Source organism: Lynx rufus, unplaced genomic scaffold, assembly GCF_022079265.1.
Source record: "Lynx rufus isolate CCGP_SWC_20201006 ecotype Redwood Valley unplaced genomic scaffold, mLynRuf1.p SCAF_17, whole genome shotgun sequence".
Lineage (NCBI taxonomy): Eukaryota > Metazoa > Chordata > Mammalia > Carnivora > Felidae > Lynx > Lynx rufus.
In genome coordinates, this window is record NW_025814831.1 from 26,163,127 (window position 1) to 26,185,773 (window position 22,647).

The 22,647-nt window shown below is 39.9% G+C and overlaps 1 protein-coding gene across 1 annotated transcript in view; it reads left to right on the forward strand.

The window, feature by feature from the left end:
• Positions 1–22,647, forward strand: part of SPTLC2 (serine palmitoyltransferase long chain base subunit 2) — a 102,507-nt gene that overhangs the window by 53,171 nt on the left and 26,689 nt on the right. The gene's annotated exons all lie outside the window — the stretch shown is intronic.

The window sequence follows — 22,647 nt, forward strand, 5'->3', positions numbered from 1 at the left end:
GGATTTGGCCCTGAAAAATCCAGGGATAAAAGGGCCTAGAGATGGAGGCAACTCTGTGGTCAGGAAGACCAAGGAGTCCACTGTGGCCTGAGCATAATAGTACGGGTAGAGGGGTTGCAGGTGAGGTGTGGAGGATGGCAGTTCTGATAGGAGGCACACTTGTCTTGTTAAGGGTATTAGGGTGACACACAAAAAAAACAGACACACTGGTTCTCTTGCCCTAGTATCAAATTCAGATTCTTGTCTAGTATTGAGTTCAGATTCTTATGAATCTGTGGCCTCACTAATGTTGGCAGGCTTCTGGCATGCTTCAGGTAGGTTAAAAATGTTATTGGTCCTTCAGGGGCACCTGGGTGGCTCAGCTGGCTAAGTGTTTGACTTTGGCTCAGGTCATGATCTCATGGTTCATGGGTTCGAGCCCTGCATCGGGCTGTGTGCTGACAGTTTCGAGCCTGGAGCCTGCTTCGGATTCTGTCTCTCCCTCTCTCTCTGCCCCTCCCCTGCTTGTGCTCTGTCTCTATTCCTCTCTCTCTCTCAAGAATAAATAAGCATTAAAAAAAATGTTATTGGTCCTTCAGATTTGATGAAAAGGTACAGAAAATAATGTACCCATGATCTAATATTTTAATGATGTTAATATCTCACCCCATTTATCCACTTTTTAAAAAGAAAAAGATAGCTAAAACTCCCTGTAATGTCCCTTCTTGTTTCTGTTTCTCTCACCCATTCCCCAGAGATAACCACTATTCTGAAGTTATCTTTCTGTACTTTTATGCTTTTACTAGGACCATATCCGTGTAATGTAAGTATCCCCCACTGTTTGAAGGCTCACTCTTTGCTGTGATGACTTCCAGAAATGCTTATGGAATTTAACTGTCTGAATCAAAACCCCCATCATGTGCACACCATCAAAGATGTTTTCACTTGTGCACAAGTCTGGGGAAGAGGCTGTGGAGTGCACTTCAGTTGTATTTCTCCTCTTTTCCTGATAGGACCCGGTCCCTTGTCCACTTGTGTTGTAAAATGTGTTGTGCAATATCTCTTATCTTCCCTATATTACTAATGAAAATGTCCTGTGATATGCAGGAAAGCCTATGAAGGAAATAGGTGAGCACAAGAGGCCCACGGATGTCCCTGCATTTGAAGAAAACATGGGAGTGCTCATGCTCCTGGAGACGAGTGAATGCCTAAGTAGAAATATAATAGACTCCGTACTGGGCAGCATCACTGAATGATGCACGCTAGAGTACTTCAGTTGTTTGAGGGTTAAAATAGGTCATTGGTATTTTAGGTGCCTTCTATTTTATAGAAATTCTTGTAGGCTGTTATGTAGATATTGAAGACTGTTTCAGTTTGGAGCTTTGGATGAGCCAGGAACATGTAATTTCTCTTATTTTTGAATGATGTAATATACAGACTCTGCCGCCTGAAATTCACAGTGTGACACACTTAGGAACAGACTGGATTCCAGTAGTGAGGACTGTCTATGGTATTTTCTGTTTTTAAATGTTACATAAGTTGGTCATATGAGGGAAGTTTTTCTGCCATTTATTTTGTTTGCTTAATATTGTTTGCATTATTTCTGTTGAGTGTGAGGTTCTCATTCATTTGTTTTTGCCGTTACATGTTCCACGTAGTATTACCACAGCTTCTGTGTTCATCGCTCTATTGATGGACATTTAGGTTGTCAGCTCTTTTTCGCTGTTGTTACATGGTGCTGCAGCAACAGTGTGGCCGAGAGTCTTTATCTTGCAGTGATATTGGTGGACATCCTCAGAGGCTGCCAAATTCTTTCAGAAGTCCTTACAGCAGTTCAGTCTCCCCTTCTAGTATATGAAAGTTATCATATGCCCATTTCCTTGTCTTTGTAGATACTGTCAGTCCCTTTAATCCTGCACATGGGATCTGCGTGAAACAGAATCTCATTGTAGTTTTTATTTCTATTTTCCTGATCATTTGCCCCTTTGGCTGGGGGTTTTTGTTTGTTTGTTTTTGTTATTTTCTTAAGTAGGTTCCACGCCCAGTGTGGAGCCCAAGGTGGGGCTTGAACTTACAACCCTGAGATCAAAACCTGAGCTGAGATCAAGAGTTACTGAGCCACCCAGGCGCCCCTGGCTGTTTGTTTAGATGGGTATTTTTAAGAGTTCTTCATGTATTCTGGATAATAATTCTTTACCACTATTGTCTCTCAACCTGAGAGACATGGCTTTTCTTTAAATCTTGTTAATAATTTCACAAAACTTTCACAAAAGTTTTCATTCTTTTTTTTTTTTTTTTAATTTTTTTTTTCAATGTTTTTTTATTTATTTTTGGGACAGAGAGAGACAGAGCATGAACGGGGGAGGGGCAGAGAGAGAGGGAGACACAGAATCGGAAACAGGCTCCAGGCTCCGAGCCATCAGCCCAGAGCCTGACGCGGGGCTCGAACTCACGGACCGCGAGATCGTGACCTGGCTGAAGTCGGACGCTTAACCGACTGCGCCACCCAGGCGCCCCAAAAGTTTTCATTCTTAATGTGATAGAATTTATGATTCTTTTCCCATGTGGACAATGTTTTTGTGCCTTAAACAATCTTTTCTTTAGTCTGAGTCAAATATATCTTCTGTAAGTGTTTATTGTTTTCTTCTGTTTTGTATTAATTTGTAGTATGTCTTTATGGTTATATATGTATGTGCATGGCTCATTTTAGGGGCATTTTTCAGTTTCATCTTGGGTTATCTAGGCTTTCTAGAACCATGCATTTTAATATTGTACTGTTTTTCACTTTTTATATGTTGAAGAAGTTTATTTGGAAGGAATCAGATTTACATAAGAGCTGCACCAGTATTTCTTTCATTGAATTTCCACAGTGCTGTGAATTGGAAATGGGGAGAGCTAAAGATAACCCATATGTGAGCTGAAGACACTTTTACATCATGACAGTGAACTTGCAATGTGAAGAGCCTTTTCTCTACCTTGTGTCAGATATCTCATGTTTAATTTCTGTATAGGAAGGAGGGAGAAAAGGTCACGTAATGTAAGTGCTTGGTCCTGGCTTTGATTTTAGTTTTAGGGAATGTTGGACTAAGAAGCTGGCTTTCTTTCTTTTCATGCCTTACCCTCTAATTTTCTGATTTCTGCTATTGGATATAAAATATCAAGCATTATTTTGAATAAGTTCATTTTTGACATACTATTTTCTCCTTTTTATAAGATATGACAGTTTCTGTTTACTTGCACGTTTTCAATCTCTGTGTTGTGTAAAGTTATTTCACCATAACTAGTCCTTGCTGTAGGACCACTTCAAACAGGATGCTAACCCAATGGAGTTCTGTTGCAGATGGGGCTGAAGGCAGTGAAGTCACTGGGAACTTGATTCCCTCCCTCCCTCCCTCCCTCCCTCCCTCCCTCCCTCCCTTCCTTCCTTCCTTCCTTCCTTCCTTCTTCTTTCTTTCTTTCTTTCTTTCTTTCTTTCTTTCTCTCTCTCTCTCTCTCTCTCTCTCTCTCTTTCTTTCTTTCTTTCTCATGTCAGTTTCAGATAATTCAAAGAATTATAGCTAGATGCTTTAAATAAGCTGCAGTTATTAGCATGGCATTTTTTTGTTTGTTTTGTTTTTGTGTTTACACTTGACCACTTGCAGTACCATATAATTGAATCTACCCTTATTACCACACACTCTACCCTATTTGGCACTCAGATTCACTTTTCTGAACATGCTGTATTTGATAGATGTGTTTTAGTTTTCTGTTTTTAAGATCATGAATTTATTATATATCTTTATTTTTTTTTTAAAGTTTATTTTTGACAGAGAGAGAGAGAGAGAGAGACAGAGCATGAGTGGGGGAGGGGCAGAGAGAGGGAGACACAGAATCTGAAGCAGGCTCCAGGCTCTGAACTGTCAGCACAGAGCCTGATGCGGGGCTCGAACTCACGGACCATGAGATCATGACCTGAGCCAAAGCCAGACGCTCAACCGACTGAGCCACCCAGGCACCCTGATTATGTATCTTTTCTTTAAGATAATCTATTATTCGAGTTTTTAGCATTTTATATGTGGTCATAAATTTGAGGCTTTTATTCAGAATGTCAATTTTGAGACTGATTTAGGAAGTTCATGTATTACCTGTGCTAAGGTAGTTTTTATTTTCTTCTTTCCTGGCCAAGTATGGACCCCTGTTGATTTGCAGCACAAGTTTCTTGTTGCCGTACAAAGATCATCTTTCTTATGTCTTTTATTTTTAAGTGTGCAGGTTTCATTTTTTGAAAGTTTGCAGCTTCTGGAAGAAAATAGAAAATGTAGGGAGAAATTTGAGCATTTTTTTTTCTTTTTAATTTACCTCCAAGTTAGTTAGCATATAGTGCAACAGTGATTTCAGGAGTAGATTCCTTAATGCCCCTTACCCATTTAGGCCATCCCCCTCCCACAACTCCTCCAGTAACCCTCTGTTTGTTCTCCATTTTAAGAGTCTCTTATGTTTTGTCCCCCTCCCTGTTTTTATCTTATTTTTGCTTCCCTTCCCTTATGTTTGTCTGTTTTGTATCTTAAAGTCCTCATATGAGTGAAGTCATATGAGATTTGTCTTTCTCTGACTGATTTCGCTTAGCATAATACCCTTTAGTTCCATCCACGTAGTTGCAAATGGCAAGATTTCATTCTTTTTGATTGCCAAGTAATACTCCATTGAATATATATATACCACATCTTCTTTATCCATTCATCCATCAATGGACATTTGGGCTCTTTCCATACTTTGGCTGTTGTTGATAGTGCTGCTATAAACATTGGGGTGCACGTGCCCCTTTGAAATAGCACCCCTGTATCCCTTGGATAAATACCTAGTAGTGCAATTGCTGGGTCATAGGGTAGTTCTAATTTTAGTTTTTTGAGGAACCTCCATACTGTTTTCCAGAGTGGCTGCACCAACTTGCAATCCCACCAGCAGTGCAAAAGAGATCCTCTTTCTCCACATTCTCGCCAACATCTGTTGTTGCCTGAGTTGATAATGTTAGCCATTCTGACAGGCGTGAGGTGGTATCTCATTGTGGTTTTGATTTGTATTTCCGTGATGATGAGTGTGTCGGTTGGCCATCTGGATGTGAAATTTGAGCATTCTGATCTTGCTCCGTGTTCTTGGCTTTTCCTGTTGGCTTTAAGAGACTGGGGCAGGGGAAGACAACTAAAAACTGTGGGAAAAAAATCACAACAATTTGAACTATTATTCAAATATTTCAAAATTCCATGATGTAGAACTAGCTATAGCCATATGGTAGAGTCAGTATTTCTGAGCATAGTATTTTTAAATCATTTTCTTATTTAAAACAATCACACAGAAAAGTTGGAAATAAAGCACAAAAGACTTTTTTTTTCCTGAACCAGTTGAAAACAAGCTGCTGATGAGAAGCCTCATCATCCCAAATGCTTTAGTGAGTACTTCCTACGTTTTCCTACATAACCACAATACAACCATACAAAGCCAGAAATTGACACTGAAACAATTAACAATTAACTAAACAATATGGCATGATGTTATTTCAGTAACTAATACTGAAACGTTATTACTGTCTATTCCACAGACCCCTTTTAAGTTTGGCCAGTGTCCGAGTGATGCAGGTGTGGTTCAGAATCACGTGTTGCATTTAATGGTCCCTGTCTCTAGTCTTCCGCCGCCACAGTTCCCACTCTTTCTTTGACTTCCATGACTTTGACACCACGAACGATTACAGGCCACTTATGCTATAGAATATTCCTCAGTTTGGGTTCACCCAGTGTTTTCCTCATGATTAAGACTCAGGAATGTATCTTGAACAGGAACAGCACAGAAGTTACACTGCGGTTTTCTATCTTCAGGTTATTCAGGCCTGAAATCTTGGTCAACTTCCCCCATATCTAAGTCAGATTTTGTTGATTCTGCCTCTCACTTCTGCTTACTCCCATTGCCACATTTCTATTTCAGGCCCTGATTACCTATGGCCCAAACTATTGCCCCAGCCTGTAACTGCCTTTTTCTTGCTGCAATCTTTCCTGAACACGGCCACCTGTTGCTCTTCCTAACAGACAGCTGTTTGTCAGCATCTGCTTAAAGATGCAGAAATAGAAAATAGCAGTCTTCAGTATCTACTAGTTGCTCGCAGAATAAAGTCCAAATTCTTGATACGATGCTCAAGGTCCTCTACATTTAACAGTAGCTTAACCCATCTTTTTCTGTATCCTCTCATGTATCCTTATTTAAACCAGCTTGGTCCCTCTGCCGGAATGCTTATCCTCCTATCCCCCAAATCCTGTTCATTCTTCAGGACCAACTGAAAGGCTCTTTTACAACACCTTTGTGCTAATACCCTTTTTCTCTCAAAAGCCTTTTTTCACAGCTTTATAGTATCACAGACTTATAATTTTGTCTCACAGGGTTGGTGTTTAATGTTTGAACACAGTGTTTTGTCTAAAGTGTGTATGTAAGTCAGTTCATAGACTTAACTGCTAGATGTTAAAATTGGTGTCCAGTCCTAAAACACCAAATATGTGATGAAATCTCTAAACCTTACCTTTTCATTGTAATTTTGACTGTTTTAAGTATTTTAAAGTATTTTATGTTACTTGCTTTTGGGTTTTTTTTCTTCATAACTGATTGTGTAGCTACAGTACAATTCCAATGAGCATATAAAGTTTATTATTGTCATATTCAGCGAGTCTAATCATTTTTGGTTTTGTCTCAGATAAATTAAGTTTCTGAGTGCTGTGTTAGTATTCACACTTTATTTTTTCCCTTTAGCTAATATTTTTGGTAATACAAGGATGAACTGTCATAGAATAATGCTGTTATAGAAAGACAGAAACTTTTCCAAAAATGAACGTTCAGTTTTGGCAGTATTACTGGGTAGTAACTTGAAAAGCTTGTTGGTCAGGTGCTGGAGCTAGACCAGTAGTGTGGAGATTTCACTGTATAATGTATTGAAGTTCCCTAACTGTTGGCTGTAATGTTTCTGTATGTATGTCACCTGCCCTGTTAAGATCCTTATCTTGTTCCTCCTTCGCACCTTAAATAGTGCCTGTATCAGGAACTTAGAGTCAATAATTGTTTGACTTGATTATTCTCATAATTGTTACCTATATCTTCCCAAAGTAGAATATAAACTCCACAAAAACATGGAGTTTTGGCCATCTTGTTCATTTTATTCTTTCTGTTTAGAACTGTGTTTGGCACATAGTAGGCATGCAGTAAATACTTGGGGGATGATTAAATGAATACTTTGGTGCCTTGAAGAGAGGCATTATTAAGAGTTAATGACCTACGATTTAGTCCCTTATATTCTTTGTGCTCGTAAATGCTGAGGACTTGATAAAGCTATGCACCTAAGAGGAAAAGATCGTTCATTCACTCATATAGGATTATTCCTGAATTGAAGCCTCATGTATGTATACTGACCAATGTTCCTAGAATTATAGGATTTAGGAAGAAACGTACGAGAGACTTAAGATTAATAATTTGGTTTTTAAAATATAAATGTATCTTTGATTTGATGTTGTTACTGATTTTCCCTTAGTGGGATAAATCCTCAAACTTTGATGATACAGGTGATTTGACCTTTGCTGTCCCTAACCAGGTCCACTTGTAACGTAGCAACCATTTGTAAGCTGACTTTCTGAGCCTGAGAAACATTTGCTCCATTCTCACTGGCAGGTGTTGTATCTCATCAGTGATAAAGAAATGGAGCCTAAGAATTGTTGGAGAAATGTTATGAATCAGATTAGGATAGAGACACTGAACCTAGTTTCATATAAATAGGATTTATAGGTAACTGTAAAACAGATAAAACTTGGATTATAATATAAATGCTTGTTTGTCATTAAATACTCTAGTTGAGCTTAGGGTTGTCCCTGAACATCATTCTAAGCAAAGATATGACCTGCATCAGAATGTGGGACTTATGGCACTCGTTGTTTTCACAGGAGCTACTGTTCTCTCTCCAGTTATGTGCTTAGTATGATTTTTCTCCCTGCCCCTCCCCAAAGCCAGAGTTAGTGGATCTGAAATAGTTGTTTCATAATGATAACATGGGGGTGCCTGTGTGGCTCAGTTGGTTAAGCTTCCGACTCTTGATTTCGGCTCAGGTCATGATCTCATGGTGGTTTGTGAGATCGAGCCCTGTGTTGGGCTCTTCATTGACAGCATGGCGCCTGCTTGGGATTCTCTCTCCCTCTCTCTCTCTGCCCCTTCCCTGCTCACGAGCATGCTCACTCTCTCTCTCAAAATAAATAAACTTAAAAAAAATAATGATAATATGATGAGCTATGAAATAGTGAACAACTCTTCTTCATTTAAGATGAAATTGGGTGTCTGGGTGGCTCAGTCGGTTAAGCGTCCGACTTTGGCTCAGGTCATGATCTTGCAGTTCGTGAGTTCGAGCCCCACATTGGGCTCTGTGCTGACAGCTCAGAACCTGGAGCCTGCTTCAGATTCTGTGTCTCCCTCTCTCCCTGCCCTTCCCCTGTTCATGCTTTGTCTCTCTCACAAATAAACATTAAAAACAATTAAGAAAAAAAGATGAAATCAAAACTAAAATGTGACTTGAATTGTTGGGTGTTAAAAAAAGAAATCACTTAGTTTTGACACTTGGAAGACTTTCTTTTGTTTCACACAAGTGTGGTGAAATAATCATAATAATTAATTTCTAGTTTATAGAATCAGTTACAGGTAAAGCATGGAAAGTTTAGCAGTGGTTATAAACCAAATGTAAATTAAAAAAACCTCGGCATTGTAAACAGTAGCAGACGGAAGACAGGAGGTGTCGAAAGGGGTAAAGGAAGGTGAGGGACATGAAGGTGTATCAGCTTCTGTTATGTACTTGGTGGAGAGTCAGTAGATACTATTTTAAGTTAATAAAGTATTTTAAAGTAAAGGAATCATCTTCATATTTATGACGGTGCTGGCCACTAGAATTAAAAACAGTCATACAACAAAACTGGGCGGTGATTAGTAGCAGAAGCACGGCTGTCTTGGCACACCGCCGCCGCCGCCACTACCACCACCACCACCACCACCACCACCACCACCCTGCAGCGCTGCTGGAACCGAAGCAGGGGTGTGAGCGTGTTAATCAGCATTGTGGTGCTAGCTGCCAACAAGCTAGATGGAGAACCCGGCCCTGCTTCCGGGGATGGGAAGGGAGGTGGCTGGTTGGAGGTGGGCAGGGGGCACTTCTGTACTTTGTATTTAATATTCGGTACTACTAGACTTTTATCCTATGTGTATGTCACTTTTGTGAGTACAACTTTTTTGTTATTAGATGCCAGACTACATGGATAACCTACATGGAAATAAATCCTGCCTAAAATATGAAAGTAAGGCTTAAACATACACAGATGTTACATGGTTGATGGTTAAGAAATGTTCTCATCTTTTTTGTGGGAAGATGTATTGCTCTGTGGTGATAAGAGTGTGGAGCCTTCAGAGAAGCCGCAATGGCGCAGAGGAGGTTGAGATCCACCCACTCCCCTACTTTGTAAGCCCTCCTCTCCCTCCCTCCCTCCCTCCTTCCCTTTCTCCCCCTTTCTCCTTCCAGTTCCTCTCCTTTTCCCAAAGAAGAGAGGGTCATGTGACTGGATTGATGAGGAGCTGTTGAACCGAAGCCAGAGAAGAGTGGGTGGGAAGTGTGCGGGGAGGAGGGGGGCTCGTGCTTTGAGTGGACACACGGAGTTAGAACAGGCCGGCTAGAAAAACTGACAGCTAGGAAATTCTGACAGATTCCGCCAGACATTTGAAATTCTAACTTTTACTTAGCACACCTCCAATAATGGAAATTTAGCTGTAAGATCTATTCATGAGTCCAGGCAAAACATGACTGACCAAAAGCAACTAAAATTGTGCTTTTTCATTTTCCAGAGCTGTGCTTGGCTGTATTTTATTTCTGGCTAGAGATGTAGTTAATAACATGCGTAGCACCCAGCTTAGTGTCTGGCATCTAGTAGTAGCCTTTGATAAATTTGCTGAATGAATGAATGCACACATCCATAACTATTAGAAAATGAGTGGGTTCTTAAAGTGTATTGCTTAAGTAGATGAATGTTAAACGGAATGGCCAAATCATGGAACAAATTAAATAGATAGGTACATTTTACTAGGTAAATTTAAAAACGATGACAAGTAATTTTCCGGAAAACTGTACTTTTTGTACTTCTTAGTTTCGAAAGAACTGAGCCTATTTAGGCGGTTATTGTATGGTAGAAAAAAGGAATACCTTGGGCAGATTGAGGTTTAATTAAAATTAGTTTGGGCTCATTTGAATTAATTCCTATAATAGACTTGTTAATGGGGTGTTAAATGATCATCTTGAGAATCCCAGGAACTGTCAAAAGTTAATTTAGGGAGAACTGAGAAACTTAAAAAAATAATTTAAAAAAGCATTCCAGGAGTCCCATGCTGAGGAGGCTGAACTTTTAAAGAAAACAGAATCTTGGGGCACCGGGGTGGCTCAGTCAGTTAAGCATCTGACTTCCGGCTCAGGTCATGATCTCACAGTTCATGAGTTTGAGCCCCACATCGGGCTCTGTGCTGACAGCTCAGAACCTGGAGCCTGTTTTGGATTCTGTGTCTCCCTCTTTCTCTGCCCCTCTCCCACTCTTTGTCTCTCAAAAGTGAATACATGTTAAAAAAATATTTAAAAAGAAAAGAAAAGAGTCTTTTTGGGAGGAGAGGTAGGCATAAGGAGAATCTCCTGCTTTTCTGCAGGAGGCTGCAGCTTTTCCATCCATTTGTTACATTAGGTGGACAGGCTAAGCCTGGGCACCCTTCTGTAAGTGCTGAGTTTTCTGCGTGCAGGACTGTTTTTGGATTCGCTTTTTTCGTTGTCATTATTTATCTGCTTTTACCTAAGTGTTTAATTCAATATTAGAAATTCATGTAAATAAAAATCAAGTTTTCTAATAAACAGTTTTCTTCTTAGTATAGCTTAGCAGTATATCTGACATCGCGAGTCAAACCAGATTACCTCCTTTCTTATAACTGACTTCCTTGAACACCGTTAAAAAAGATACTGGCTTCGACATTTATAAAACATTTATCCAGCATCTACTGTGTATCCTGTGGTAGGTTTCAAACATGATACTTGCCTTTGAAAAATCTTACTGTCTAGTGCTAGGGATAGGATTCCAGAAAAGACCTGGTCTCAGAGCCACAGGTAAATTCTTCCTTTTTTCAGCTTCCTCTTTTCTCAGGTTCCTCCTTCTGTCTCCTCCCCCAAAAGCTCCTTCCTCACCATCATCCCCCCAAAATCTTAAACTTCCTTGAAGCTAGTTAATTATTTGAGGCAAACTCAGATTTTATTAATCTTATGTTCCTTTAATTTTTCTAAATGGATTTTTCCCTTTTTTTTAATGTTTATTTTTAGAGTGTACTTAAGCAGGCGGAGGAGAGAGAGAGGGAGGGATGGGGAGAGACAGAGAGAGAGAGAGAGAGAGAGAGAGAGAGAGAGAGAGAGAGAGAGATTGAGAATCCCAAGTGGGTTTCGCACTGTCCACGCAGTGCCCACCGCAGGCTCACAAACTGTGAGATCATGACCTGAGCCCAAATCAAGAGTCAAGACCCTTAACTGACAGAGCCACCCAGGTGGCCCATCTAAGTGGATTTTTTTCTATAGAAGCTTTCACTCTAGTAAATTACCAGCAATTAAAGAAAAAGAAAGATTTTCCTTTTGTAAATTAACTTCATCATTATGTAGCCTAAAGGGCTTTTTAACCAATAGCTTAAGCCTTCTAAAATCGGCAAGCAATATGACCACTTCAGGGGTGCCTGGGGCTCAGTTGGTTAAATATCCAACTTCGGCTCAAGTTATGATCTCACAGTTTGTGGGTTCAAGCCCCACGTTGGGCTCTGTGCTGACAGCTCAGAGCCTGGAGCCTGCTTTGGATTCTGTCCTTCTCTCTCTGCCACTCCCCTGCTTGTGCTCTCTTTCTTTCAAAAATAAACATTTAAAAAAAAAGTTTAAAAAAATCAGCAAGCAATATGACCGCTTCATAAGTGGAGAAATTTCAGCCCACAAATGATGCAAGTTTTCTCAATATCTTGTCTCTAAATTGAAAGAATGTGGCTTTCTTGAACTCCGTTTCTTCTGAAATTGCATTAATGGTATTTAACATTTTATTAAAATAGACCTTTATAACCTCATTCTAATTTTCTGATTTCTGGTATGCTAGTATTCCAAAAAACAGCTAAATTTATTTGTGAGTAATTAGCCCTGCAAATGAAAGTCCTTTGGGGTATTTACCTACCTATTTCCTCTCCGTGGATCAATAACCCCTTAAGCCTCCTTCTCTGTTTTAGGAATCTGTTAGGAATACTCCAGAGCTCTGTTGCACAGTCTGTTTCTTCTTCCACTCCCATCTCTTTCTTCCACATCCAAATGCTAATAAAAGTGTCTCACCACAAGAGTGGTCTCTCCCTTTGTGTCTTGCTTCAGAGTTTGTTTGAAACTAGCTATTAAGATGCCCACAGGCAGCAGGCTGGGAGCTAACCTTTGAACAAATGTAGACTTGTTCAGTTCGTAGAATATGGTTCTTAATGCAAAACATAAATAAGGAGTTGGAGGTTCCCATGGGACAGGAAAGGAGCCTGCACTGGATGTTCCTCCTTTGGGAGATGTAGTAAGATGATATAAGGAAGCTAATTCTTAATTAAAGCACTGTGAGTCAGTACAGCGTCATTTTGTTTTTTAAGATGAAAGTGGGTGAATTACCTTAGTTTCATTACATAATCAAATTTATTTTAGGGGCGCCTGGATGGCTCAGTCAGTTAAGCGTCTGACTTTGGCTCAGGTCATGATCTTGCGGTTTGTGAGTTCGAGCCCCGTGTCGGGCTCTGTGCTGACGGCTCAGAGTCTGGAGCCTGCTTCAGATTCTGTGTCTCCCTTTCTCTCTGCCCCTCCCCTGCTCATGCTCTGTCTCTCTCTGTCAAATATAAATAATAAAACATTAAAAAAATTAAAAACAAGTTTATTTTGAAGATTTTTTTCCCCACAGTTTGATTTATTCAGTTACTGTTTAGCTGAGCCTTATGACCATTCCTTAAGCCTGTTCTTATCGTTTCTAATTTGTGAACCTTTATAACCCAGGCTCTGTTTTGTTTGTTGGAGAAGAACTTTCTAAACCTTAGCATGATTAGAATTGCTTCCCCCCTGCCCCCAGAATTATTTCTGAGGACTTTGTCTAGGAGACTTGATCCTAGTTTTTCACCAATTTTGCTACATATTTAAAAAAAAGGAGAGGGTGTATGGACTCTGTTCTCAATTAAGAACCAGATACCCTTCTGAAGCCTTGCCACATTTGAGAGCTTTTTGAAGAGGAATTGATTTAAGGAAACAAACAGAAAGTCACCTATGGTTTTTCTAATTATCTAAATATTTTAATCTGCCTGCCATCTGCTCCGGTGGTGAAGTAAGGTTCAGAAGGACCTCATTAAGATACACTGTTGTAAGCCTCTGTTCTCAAGCTTTGTCCATGGACCCTGGGCATCAAAGGCACTTTTAGTGAAGTGGTTCTTGCTCACACAAAGGAAGGCTTTAAAGTTAGTAATAATGCTGATGTCAGGGTCCCTTGCAGACCCTGTGAGTATCTGGGGGTAAGACCCCTGCAGGGTGTTATTTAAAAGCACCTCGAAGTTGAGCACCAGTGTTGTAGAGCTTGTTAGAAATGAGGATTCTAGTCCATTCTACCAGACCACTGAGTCTTGGTGGACAAGGCCCTAGAATGTGCATTAAAAAAAAATTTTTTTTTAATGTTTATTTATTTTTGAGAGAGAGAGTGTGAGCGGGCAGAGAGAGGCAGAGAGGGAGGGGGCAGAGAGAGAGAGGGAGGGCAGAGAGAGAGGGAGACACAGAATCTGAAGCAGGCTCCAGGCTCCCAGCTGTCAGCACAGAGCCCAACGTGGGGCTCAAACCCACAAATTGTGAGATCATGACCTGAGCCGAAGTCAGGTGTTTAACCGACTGAGCCACCCAGGTGTCCCTAGAATGTTTATTTTAAAGAAAACCTCAGTTAATAATGCAAACTAGTTTTTAAGGAATTTAAGGGTTATTTTTTTTCTTTTTCTTCTCCCTCCCTCCCTCCCTCCCTCTCTCTCTCTCTCTCTCTTTCTTTCTTCTGCTTATTTACTTCAACATTTATTTATTTTTGGGACAGAGAGAGACAGAGCATGAACGGGGGAGGGGCAGAGAGAGAGGGAGACACAGAATCGGAAACAGGCTCCAGGCTCTGAGCCATCAGCCCAGAGCCTGACGCGGGGCTCGAACTCACGGACTGCGAGATCGTGACCTGGCTGAAGTCGGATGCTTAACTGACTGCGCCACCCAGGCGCCCCCTGCTTATTTACTTCAAAGAGAACCAAGAGCTGCTCTACTGGTAGGTGTCTGGAAGGCATGATATATGACCTCTTTCTTTTGAAAGAAAAATAAAGGGACATGTTGGCTTGTGGAACAGGAGTTTGGTGGTAAAACTGAGTTGCCAATTTTAATTGTTTTTGGAACTCTGGATGCCTTGATGCTTTCTTCTAAAGAGCTGATGATCCTTCCTGAATGAATCATTGACACAGGTGGAGAAGTCAAAAACCAACTAGGAAAGGACAAAGAGAAGTAAGAATTCAGAGACCCATGATCATGCTTCTTAAGTCTGGTTGGAATTACTTTTGTTTCGCTCTTTTTTTTTAATGGCCTATTAATTCAGAATCAAATTTTTCTAGTACATAACCTACGAATGGCTTTCCCTGCTATAAACTTTAAAAAGTTCAATACTAATTAGCTTGTGAAACTTATTATTGCTGTCTTCCACCCCTGGTAACTATTAATTTAATTCCAAGCCTAGCCTTACCAGCAAGTGTCTTATTTCCTGGCCCTCCTCATCTGAGGGTGGATGCTTGAGGGCAATACATCCCTTTAGTTCTGCCTAAATGTATTCCAGCCCCAAAGCATAGTCTTTGGACAAATTAAGACTTTCTGTCCTGACTGTGAGCTGGCACCCTTTAAACTCAGTTCCTTAATTTTTCGAAAGCACTTGGCCTCCTTTCTTCCTTTTGTTTAGGGCCCTCTGTTTCTGGCTGTGCAATAGCAACCATGCTTTTGAACTCTTGATTGCATTGAATCAACAACTTTAAGCGTTGGCCCCTGCAGCCTGGTGCACATCCTGTGGCAGTCCTCAGGAAATCCTAATTTTTGGCATTGAAACTAATTAAGAGATTAAACTATGGTTAGGGAGTGATAAGCAGTACTTGAGAGAGTAATTTACTGTGCAGTGCTTGGTGTTAGCAGAAGCTGCTCTAGTTGCGGATGAGAGAAAGAGCAACAGTAATGTGGGAGAGTAGACTCAGATAACTCGGCTGCATTCTTGTAGGGAGGGAGACTAAACGCCAAAGTCCACTTTGGAACAGTAGTGTCCCTAGGGGAGGAAGAGGCAGGCTGTCTGCTTTGATGTTCATTAGTTTGACAGTTGCCCAAACTGAGTGCTTTGTTTGTTGCCAGTCTGGCAAAATAGAGGGGCTGCTTCTAGGAGATGGTGAAACTAGTTCCTACTCCTTTTGCTTCAGTGTTAAAGTTACTGAACTCTTGCTTTCTGGAAGTGCCTTATAAATATCTCTTTTATAAGACTGTTTGCTGGAGCACAAAAATAGCTTGTTAAGAGTGGGTTAGAGGTACATTTATTGTCCTATTCCTTATGTCTCTTATAAGGACCTTCAAACAGAAAGATTTTCTAGGGCAATTTAGCTGGTACTTAAGGGGAACATGGTATTCAAATCAGTCTGCCCTGCCGTTTAGCTAATATATCTTTTATTTTTGTCTTAAGTAATATTTCCGGATAAGATACTTTATCCTTCTTTCTCTGAAATCGTGAAAAACCTGAACTCATACATTCAAATTCCAACATAGTGTGGTTTTGCTAATGTTTTTTCTTTACATCCCATGGTCTCCTCTCTCTCCCACTCCTGTTTCCTGCTCTAGTCCTGTTTGGTACTTAAAGATATTTTTAGGTGTAGTGATCTTAATTTCATTTACAGATTGAAATTTTCAGGTGTTCATGCAGAAGTTAAAGAACAAAGGATGACCTCATAGGTCAGTTGATTTGTGTGTTTAGGCATTCTTTTGTCCCTCCTTTCCAGTAAACCATGAGATCCTACTCCCCTGGTATATCCCGACTGGGTGCTTGTGACACATGTACAGTTTATTGATCTAGAAAGTTCTCTGATGAGTGGAAAGTGTTGTCTGCTGCCTTCTCCACCCACTTTAGAGCTGTCCATAGAAGGTGACCATTGGTAATTAAGAAAGATGAGTGAGGAGAGACTGCTGCTTCTTTAGGAAAGAAACTGGATGACTTTGTTAAGAATTCATCCCTGTTCTTCCCAGCCCCTACATTAAGGTATCATCTACATGTGAAATAATAAAAATAATAATATGGAGTAGAAGTTCCTTTGTAGTGTAACCTTGTTAAGTCTCGGTATATTTCTGTTGGCAGGGAAATCAGCTTTGGTACTTAAGCACTCATAAGATTCTTAAGATAAACAAAAGTTTAAGAAATGTCAACAGGTACCAAGGGTTTGCCACTACTGCCAGAAAGGCTTTCTGTTTTCCATTAATGGATCTTCACCTTTTCTGAACTTACCATTCAGTTTTAATTCGTTAGCATACCCTGATTCTCGGAGGAATGTGCAGAGAGTATGGCTGCAAGATTTTTTGCTCTAAGATGCTTGCTACTGTATGTGATTTTGAGTAATGTGTACCATTCAATGATTCCTAAAAAACACCCCATTAATGATAGGATGTTGTCTTCCCTAGAGACCTAGAGTGCTGTTTTTTGCCCATTGACAGAGAGCAAAGGAAGTACCTGGCTATTTTTATATTTGTTATGGGAAGGGGGGTTCTTCTCTCTCATAATCAAAACTATTTAGATGAAGTACAGTAATTATATGGGTTAGTACTCTTTCCAATTCTGTGCTTGTTCTTCAGATAGTGGTTGCAGTGGGGATGGTGACCATTTGGGGAGAGAAGTAGAAAGAAGATGGTAGAAAATGACTGGCTTTAACAGCAGTTGGAGATTATTTTTAACATCTAAGTAAGAGTGTGGCCATTATTCAAGAAAATGTTCTATTAAGTATCATCTTAGTCCCATTGGGCTTGGGATAAGTTGGTTAGATGAATAAATGGCCATTTCTTGGAGAGGATCTGAAGCTTTCTGAGGCATCAAAGCTGCAATCATCATCATAAAGCATTTGCTGGACTTTTCCTGTGCAGTGTTTTTATAGAGAGGAAGAGGGAGAGTGGGCAAGAGAGGTATTATAAGAAATTGGCTCACATAGTTGTGGAGGCTGACAAGTCTGCAGATCTGCATTTGGCAAGCTGGAGGCCCAGAAGAGCTGATGTAGTTCTAGTCCAAATGCCGTTAGTCTTGAGACCCAGGAAGAGCTGATGCTTCAATTCAAGTCTGAAGGCAGAAAAAACCTGATTTGCCAGCACGACAGGCAGGCAGGAGAAATTCCTTCTTATTCAGGAAGGCCCATTTATTCTTGTGAGGCCTTCAACCAACTGGATGAGGCCCACCCACATTAAGGAGGACAGCCTTTACTCAGTTATTCAAATGTTAATCTCATCCAAAACACCCTCACAAGCACACCCAAATTATGTCTGACCAAACATCGGACACTCTGTGGCCCAGTGAAGACAACACATAAAATTAGCCATCACAGCTTTCTTCTCTGTTGATTAGCACTCTCTCTCTTTTTTAAAAATGTTTATTTATTGAGAGAGAGAGAGAAAAAATGTGTGTGTGAGCAAGTGCACAAGCTGGGGGCGGGGGGAGACAGAGCGAGGGGGAGAGAGAATCCCAAGCAGGCTCCACATTGTCAGCAAGAGCCCAACAGGGGCTCGGACTCACGAACCGTGAGATCAAGACCTGAGCTGAAATCAAGAGTCAGATGCTTAACTGACTCACCCACCCAGCACCCCAGCCCTCTTGTTTTTGAACACTAAAATTTGCCTGCAAAGTTTTCCAGGTTCGCTAGAAGTAAATACGTGAATAAACTCTGTTCTAGGCCTGTCACTTTTGTCTCCCTCTGTAGTGGGCTTGGCAGTGAAGAACCGGCTTTGGGTTCTAAACTCTAGTTCTCTTCAAATGTAAACAGTTTTTATAATATTGTTTGTTAACTTTATATTTTAGTTTATTAGTTGATTTTTAGTTGGTTTCATTAATAATGTTCAAACTCTGGGAAATTTGCTGTAAAGTAACATCAGTAACATGATGAGTATATGCAGCTCAGGAATCAGTCTGTTAAGGATCCAAAATACAGGATTTTTAATACCAATTTAAATGTATCCATCTATTCATTCTTTATTTTGTTTATAAAACTAACAACATGCTTATTTTCAAGCCCAAATATTACAGAAAGTAAACAGTCCCTATGATCTTATGTCTTGGGATAACTCATGTCGTTGTTTGGCATATAGTCTGCAGATTTCTGATTTTACATGCCCTTCTATACAAATAGTAATGTTTATCACGGTTACTCCTTTTTAGCAATGGCGTGTAAATGAAACCACTTGATTAGAAAGAGTTTGACTGGTAGTCATGGGAAGGAAGAAAATGAGAATATTTATTGCTTTTTTAACCATTGTTGGGGACAGTTTTGTTCTAGGATTATTACACTTTACTCCGTAATTTTGGCAAGAACAAAAAATAGATGAGTTCTGCTGGGATACCTCCTCTACCGTCTGTGTTTAATAGTACTTAAGTATTACAGAAGAGAAAGAAATCACATTGTGAGAGGGCTGTCAGCTTGTGAATTCTCCATAAATGGGGGCATTAACAACGCCTAAGCAAGTGCTAATATCCAAGTCGGCTTGAAGGTCAGAATCTTGTCCTTATGGTAAGCGGAATTGTCTGTATTGTTTCAGCATTTCTTGTGCATACACCTTCATCTGAGAGAGCACCCCACATAAGGCTAATGTATTACAATGTTAATTCTCTCTGAAGTGTTAAAAAAATGAAACAAAATAAGCCATGTTACTGTCAGTTGTTAATAAGAGTTGGTGAGAGGTGAGTCTAGCCAATTGCTCTCCTCACCTTAGACCAGTGAGAATTGCCCTGGCAGAACACAGATACTCTTGTGCAGGAAGCTCTTTCTCTGTCTTGACTTGAGCATGTTGGTGTCTTCTTTTGCTGTTGTTATTTTGTATTTTTTTTTTTAGTTTTATTTTTTATTTTTTAAAATGTGCATCCAAATTAGTTAGCATATAGTGCAACAGTGATTTCAGGAGTAGATTCCTTAGTGCCCCTTACCCATTTAGCCCATCCCCCCTCCCACAACCCTCCAGTAACCCTCAGGTTGTTCTCCATATTTTTGAGTCTCTTTTGTGTTGTCCCCCTCCCTGTTTTTATATTATTTTTGTTTCCCTTCCCTTATGTTCATCTGTTTTTGTCTCTTAAAGTCCTCATATGAGTAAAGTCATATGATTTTTATCTTTCTCTGACAAATTTCACTTAGCATAATACCCTCCAGTTCCATCCACGTAGTTGCAAATGGCAAGATTTCATTCTTTTTGATCGCTGAGTAATATTCCATTGTATGTATTTACCACATCTTCTTTATCCATTCATCCATCGATGGACATTTGGGCTCTTTCCATACTTTGGCTATTGTTGATAGTGCTGCTATAAACATGGGGGTGCATGTGTCCCTTTGAAACAGCACACCTGTATCCCTGGGATAAATGCCTAGTAGTGCGATTGCTGGGTCATAGGGTAGTTCTATTTTTAGTTTTTTGAGGAACCTCCATACTGTTTTCCGGAGTGGCCGCACCAGCTTGCATTCCCAGTGTATTTTGTATTCTGACAAACAGTTTTGACCTGTGTGTTATGACCGACAAATGTGTGCAAGTGATAGAGCTATCATGCAAATGAGGAATGGATTATGCCAGGTGTTCAAATGCACATTTCATGGCTTCTGGATGTTTCTTCAAGGAAATGGTTGAGGACTCAGCTAGTAATGATCGGCAAAAAAAAAAAAAAGAAAAAAAATAGGATTAGTTAGTTAAGGCCTTTGATACTGTAAAGCATCACAGATGTCCCTGCAGCCTGCGAGTATTGACCAGTAATGGTGAGGATAGTAGAGGAAACAGGGGAGTTACCCGAAGCCTGCCATAATTACAGAGGATGCCAAGAAGCGGCTTCCTCTGTTCCTGTCTGAAAGTACATCTCTGTAGGATTATGCTCAAACACATTTCCTTACAGATCCCACACCTCTCCTAAACGGGGTTATGTGTATGTCCAGATAATGCAGTCTGCGTACCTAGAATCTTTGCATTTCTAAGCTGAAAACAGTAAATTGAAATGAAAATAGGCCATGATAAGACTTTGCTTGGGAAAAGTTTCTTTGATCGATGAATGTGCTGCTTCCCGGCTTATGCACACCTGTGCATCTTCTCTCTCTCTCTCTCTCTCTCTCTCTCTCTCTCTCTCTCTCCCCCCCCCCCACTCCCCCTCTCTCTCAAAAATAATTAAAATAAAAAAATAAAATGATTGCAAACAGACCTTCTTCGTATAGTTAATTTTTGCATGTTCTTGGATTTTGCATGTTTCATATATTTTTGGTTTTGCAAACACATTATCTATGGCACATTTGTTCTCATAATCCACCTCTGCAACTAAATGTATCATTTCCCCTAACTATGTGTTAGTTCCCTTCTCAGTGGAACTGCCATATGTGGACTTAGGCCAGAATTAAATGTTAGCAATTAAGGAAGTCTGCTTTTAAGGTAACAAAATATATTTCAAATTCAAATGGAGACTTTTTTGGTTATCTGAGCACCCTTGCTGCTGTACCTCACCCCTCTCCCATCTGCACAGTTAATTGAGAATATGTTGTTAAATTTATTTTAGTAGCAGATAAGAACTGTATCTTGTTACATTTTTATATTTTTTAGTCTTTTTAGGCATATTATTCCTTTTATTGATATCATCCAGATGTTGATTTAAAACATCCAGAGGGAGCTGCTTACTATCTCCTCTATTTGGTTTTGGCTTTTTAAAAATTTTGTGTTATGTTATGTTATGTTATGGTATGGTATGGTATGGTATTTTTTTTAGTTTAAGCCACAGTAAGACCTCATTCACTCAGCAGTTTTTTTTTTAATTTTTTTAACATTTATTTATTTTTGAGACAGAGAGAGACACAGCATGAACGGGGGAGGGGCAGAGAGAGAGGGAGACACAGAATCGGAAGCAGGCTCCAGGCTCTGAGCCATCAGCCCAGAGCCCAACGGGAGGCTCGAACTTGCGGACCGCGAGATCGTGACCTGAGCTGAAGTCGGACGCTCAACCGACTAAGCCACCCAGGCGCCCCTCAGCAGTCAGTTTTTGACTACTGTGTGCCAGCTATGGAAAATGACATAGTATCTTCAAAAACTTCTTAATGCAAAACATTCAGGTTTTTGAATTCTCAAAATAAGCAACATTTTCCTAGTATTTCTTAATACCTCCTAACCCCTTGTGTGTTTTATTTTATTAATTTTTATTCTCTCGTTTTTGGTGTCTTATTAGGCTTTAGAGTTAGAAGAGTCAGTTGGCTTTTTCTCTTTTTGCTCAAGATATTTAATATCTCCTTATTAAGACAAAGTATATATAGTCATCTATTCTGGCTTTTTTCTGATTGGAAGAAAGAATAATGCCTCAACACATTGTTATAGGTAAAATAATAAATTCTTATAATTAATGAATTTTTAAGTACCAAATGTGAGGCATTTTATTAAGCACTTTACATGTATTATTTCACTTCATCCTTCAAACAGCCTTACAAAGTAGGTGAAATCATCATTATCAATTCCATTTTGCAGATGAGGAAACAAGCTCAGAGAGATTAAGTGACCTAGCCAAAACCTTACAGCTGGTAGATGATGGAGCCAGGATACAAACCCAGATAGCCTGACTTCAGAAGGGTATGTGCCACCAAAGAACCAAACTAAAGCTCATGAGTAAAATTTAGGAAGACAGTAGAATTACTAGTTCCTTTCTTTCTCAGACCTGCTTTTACTGCTTTGATGTATTACTTAAAAATGGTTGTCTGATGGTTTCAGGTTTTAAAATGTCCTCAGTGGGGGCACCTGGGTGGGTCAGTCAGTGAAGCATCTGACTCTTGATCTCTGGGTCTTGATCTCAGGGTAATGAGGTCAAGTCCCTTGTTGGGGACTTTTAAGCCTGCTTTAAAATAAAATAAAATAAAATGTCCTTAGTGCAAGCATATCTGTATGCCTCTTCTGGATTAGGTGGAAGAATCAGTTTAGCCCAGATAGGGACCAGGTCCCATCCCTGTTAAGGTGAGGAGTGGTTTTCAGAAAATAAGGGTGTCTGCTTGCCATCTTGAATACTCCCAACTGCAAAGGTAATTTGCCTCATCTGGATGGTAATTAATGGATAATGTGATGGCAGAGATTGTCTAAATTGGTGAGTAAGGGAACACTGGCTAAAACTAGCTTTGGAAAGTTGATAGTATAGTATGATGGTGTGATAGTTGAGGCGTATTTATAAGTTGTAAACCTTTATATGTTATGTGTTTATATGTTAGTAATGTCAGCTGTGTCCTATGTTATGTGTTAAGAGTATACTAAATTAAAAAGTGGGGAACTAGAAACAGTGAGGGAAAGCAAGA